The sequence below is a fragment of the Callorhinus ursinus genome, unplaced genomic scaffold (assembly GCF_003265705.2).
Source record: "Callorhinus ursinus isolate GAN/ISIS: 27379988/994484 unplaced genomic scaffold, GSC_fseal_2.0 scaffold69, whole genome shotgun sequence".
NCBI classification, from domain to species: Eukaryota; Metazoa; Chordata; class Mammalia; order Carnivora; family Otariidae; genus Callorhinus; species Callorhinus ursinus.
Window position 1 is genome coordinate 5,805,130 of NW_027397131.1, and position 5,125 is coordinate 5,810,254.

Consider the following 5,125-nt stretch of genomic DNA (forward strand, 5'->3'; position numbering starts at 1 on the left):
ATATATATATATATATATATACCCATTTGTATATATACCACTTCTTTATCCATTCATTCGTTGATGGACACTTAGGTTGTTTCTGTATCTTGGCTATTGTAAATAGTCCTGCTATTACCATTGGGGGTGCAGATATTTTTTAAATTAGTGTTTTCATTTCCTTTGGATATATTCTCAGAAGTACAATTTTTTGGATTATATAGTAGTTCTCTTTTTAATTGTTTGAGGATCCTCCATACTTTGTTCTCTGTGGTTGTACCAATCCTGCTAACAGTGTACGGGTGTTCCTTTTCATCCACATCCTTGCCACATTTGTTATCTCTTATCTCTTTTATTATCACCATTCTAACAGGTATGAGGAGATATCTCATTGTGGTTTTGATTTGCATTTCCCTAATGAGTAGTGATGTTGAGCATCTTTGTATATACTTACTGGCCATTCATATATCTTCTTTGGAAAACTGTCTATTCAAGTCCATTACCAATTTTTAAATTGGATTATTTGAGGTTTTGTTTTTACTATTGAGTTGTATAATTTTTAATACATTTTGGATATGAACCCCTCATCAGATATTGCAAATATTTTTTCCCATTCCATATGTTGTCTTTTCACTTTGTTGATTGTTTCTTTTGCTGTGCAGAAACTTTTTAGTTTGATATAGTCACACTTGTTTGTGCTTTTTTTCCTTGTGCTTTAGGTACCATATCAAAAAAAAAATTGCCAATACCCATGTTAAGGAGATTTTTTTCCTATACTTTCTTCTAGAAGCTTCATGGTTTCAGGATTTATATGTAAGTCTTAAATCCATTTTAAGTTAATTATTGTGAGTGATGTAAAATAGCACATTAGTTTCACTCTTTTACATGTGAATACCCAATTATAGGCATCATTTATGAAAGAGACTATCTTTTCACCATTGAGTTTTCTTGTCTCCCTCATCAAATATTAGTTGCCCATACATACAGTTGGACCCCAACTTATGATGTTTTGACTTACAATTTTTTACTTTATGATAGTGCAAAAGTGATACATATTCAGTAGAAACCATACTTTCAACTCTGAAATTTGATTTTTTTTCCCTGGGCTAATCATATGTGACAAGATACTGTCTTGTGATTCTGGGAAGTGCCTATGAGCTGCAGCTCCTAGTAGCCATATGATCTTGAAAGTAAACATCTGATACACTTAAAACCATTGTGTGCCCATACAACCATTCTGTTTTTCATTATCAGTACAGTATTCAGTAAATAACATGAGATATTCAACACTTTGTTATGAAATAGCCTTTGTGTTAGATGATTCTGCCCAACTGTAGGCTAACATAAGTGTTCAGAGAATGTTTAAAGTAGGGTAGACTAAGCAGGTCAGGCATATTAAATGCATTTTTGACTTATGGTATTTTCAAGTTATGATGGGTTTATTGGAATGTATCCCCATCATAAGTTGAGGAAGGTCTGTACTTGGGTTTGTTTTTGGGCTCTCAATTCTGTTCCATTGGTCTATTTTTTCTGTTTCTTGCCAGGACCATACTGTTTTGATTATTATAGCTTTATAGTATAACTTGAAAACAAGTGTGAAGCATGATGTCTCCTGCTTTGTTTTTTTTCAGAAATGCTTTGGCAATTCAGAATCTTTTGTGATTCCATATAAGTTTTAGAATTGTTTGTGCTACCTCTGTACAAAATGCCATTGGAAGCTTGATAGGGATTTCTTTAAATCTATAGATGGCTTTTGGTAATATTGACATTTTAACAATATTGATTCTTCTAGTCCATGAACACAGGATACCTTTCCATTTATTTGTGTTTTCTTTTGTTGTTTTCATCAATATCTTATCGTTTTCAGCGTAGAGTTCTTTCACTTCCTTGGTTAAATTTATTCCTAAATATTTTTATTGTTTCTTATGCTATTGTAAATGAGATTGATTCCTTCATTTATTTAATCAAATAATTCATTGTTAATGTACAGAAAAGCTACTGATTTTTGTTAATTTTATATCTTGCAACCTTAGCTAATTTGTTGATTGGATCTAACAGGGGTTTTGATGAAATCTTTAGGATTTTCTTTATATAAAATCAACTTATGAGCAAATAGAGAGAATTTTACTTCTGCTTTCCTATTCTAATGTCTTTTATTTCTTTTTCTTGCCTGATTGCTTTGGCTAGGACTTCCACCACCGTGTTGAATAGAAATGGTGAGAATAGGCACTCTTATACTGTTCCTGATCTTAGAGGAAAATCTTTCAACCTTTCTTCACTGAGTATGATGTTAGCTATGGACTTGTCATATATGAACTTTATTATGTTGAGATACATTCCTTCTATACTTTATTTGTTAGTATTTTTATGAACAGATGTTGAATTACATCAGATATTTTTCGACATATATTGAGATGATTATATGATTCTGTTCTTTATCCCTGTTAATGTGATGTATCACATTAATTTGCAGATGTTGAACCACTCTTGCATTGCAGGGATAAATCCCACTTCATTGTGCCAAATGAACACTTTATTTTTTAAAATATTTTATTTATTTATTTATTTATTTGAGAGTGAGTGAGTGAGAGAGAAAGAGAGAGAGCATGAGAAGGGGGAGGGAGAGAGGGAGAAGCAGACTCCCTGCTGAATGGGGTGCCTGATGTGGGGCTTGATCCTGAGACTCGGGGATTATGACCTGAGCCAAAGGCAGACACTTAACCAACTGAGCCACCCAGGTGCCTTGTGCTGCTGAATTTGATTTACTAGTATTTAATTGAGAATTTTTACATTTATATTCCTCTGGAATATTGGCCTATAGTTTTCCTTTCTAGTGGTATCTTTTTCTGGCTTTGGTATCAGGTGAATGCTGGACTCATAACATGAGAGTTTGGGAGTGTTCCATCCTGTACAATTTTTTTTTAAGAATTTGAGAAGGATTGGCATTACTTTTTAAATGTTTGGTAGAATTTACCATTGAAGCCATCTGGTCCTGGGCTTTTCTTTGTTGGGTGATTTTTGATTACTGATTGAATCTATCGGTAATTGGTTTCTACAGATTTTTCTATTTCTTCCTGTTTTAGTCCTTTTAGATTGTATGTTTCTAAGTTTTTTCCCATTTCTTCTAAGATGTCCAGTTTGTTGGTGTATAGTTATTCATAGTAACCTCTTATGATCATTGGTATTTCTGTGGTATCAGTTGTAATGTCTTCTTTTTCATATATAGTTTTGTTGATTTGGCCCCTCTCTTTTTATCCTTGGTTAGTCTAGCTAAACATTTGTCAATTTTGTCTATATTTTCCAGGAAACAACTCTCAGTTTGGCAGATCTTTCTATTGTTTTCCTGTTCTCCATTTCCTTTATTTCTTCTTTAGTATTTTTTTATTCCTTCTGCTAACTATGTGCTTAATGTGTTCTTTGTTTCTGATTCTACCATAAAGGTTTTTATTTGGCATCTTTCTTCTTAATGTAGGCATTTACTACTATGTACTTCCCTCTTAGAATGGCTTTTGCTGCATCCCATACATTTTGGTATGCTCTGTTTCCATTTTTGTTTCTCAATATACTTTTTTTTATTTCCCCTTTAATTTCTTCTTTGATTCATGTGTTGTTTAATTTCCACAAATTCATGAATTTTCCAGTTTTTCTCTTCTTTTTGATTTCTAGTTTCATACTATTGTGGTAAGGAAATATACTTGATATGACTTCAATCTTCTTGAATTTGCTAACTTTTTGTTCCATATGTGCTTGAGAAGAATGTGTGTTCTGCTTTTGAGGGATAGAATGTTCTATATATAACTGATAGGACCATTTGGTCTATAGTGTTGTTCAATCCACTGTTTTCTTCTTGATTCTGTGTCTGGATGATCCATCCATTGTTCAGAGTTAGGGTATTAAGGTCTCAACTATTGTATTGCTCTTTATTTCTCCTTTTAGTTCTGTTAGTTTTTGCGTTATATGTTTAGCTACTCTGATTTGGGCACATAAATATTTACAATTGTTTTATCTTCTTCATGAGTTGACCCCTTTATCATTATATAGTGACCTTCTTTGTCTCTTTTTACCATCTTTAGTTGAAAGTTTATTTTGTCTGAAATTAGTATTGCACCCAGGGTTTTTTTCCTTTTATCTTCCTCTCTTTCTTCCCTCCTCCTTTCCGTCCTTCCTTCTTTCTTTTTTCTTCTTCTTTTTTTTAGTTTTTGGTTACCATTTTCTTCAAATATCTTTTTCCATCCCTTCACTCTCAGACTATGTGTGTATTTAAGACTAAAGTGAGTCTTTTGTAGACAGCATATCATTGGATCTTGTTTTTTAATCCATTCAACCATTCTGTACTTTTTTGACTGGAGAATTTAATATGCTTATATTTAATGTAATTATTAATAAGTAAAGACTAACAACTGGTATTTTGTTGTTTTCTGGTTGTTTTGTAGCTCCATTGTTCCTTGTGTCTTATCCTGCTGTCTTTGTGTATGTGTTTTGATATCTTTGGTATCTGTATGTTTCGACTTCTTTACCATGTTCTTTTGCGTAATTGCTACAAGTTTTTCCCTTATGGTTATTATGAGGATTACATAAAATACCTTAAAATGTAACACCCTATTTTAAGCTAATAAAAAATTCAAAAGAATTCCTAAACTTTACATTTTTACTTCTTCTCCTCTTTGCATTTTAGATTATTGAGATTAAAATTTACATATTTTCATAGTGTAACTAATAACAGACTATTGTAGTTATAGATATCTTTACTGTTTTTAGCTTTTAAACTAGAGTTGTAGGTGAATTATGCACCATCATTACCACATTACAGAATCTAACTTTGTGTATTTACCATTATCAGTGAGTTTTATACTACCTTCTTATGTTTTTATGATGTTAATTGATATCCTTTTACTTTCACTCAAAGAACTTCTTTTAGAATTTCTTGTAAGGCAGGTCTACTGGTAATGAACTCCCTCAGCCTTTGTTTGTTCAGGAAAGTCTTTATCCTTCCTTCATTTCTGAAGAATAGCTTTATCAGGTATAGAATCTTTGGTGGACATTTTTTTCTTTAAATATTTTGAATATGTTATCTCATCCTATCCTAAAACATTTTTGTTGAGAAGTCCACTGATCATCTTATAGTTTTCCTTTTGTATGTTCTCTT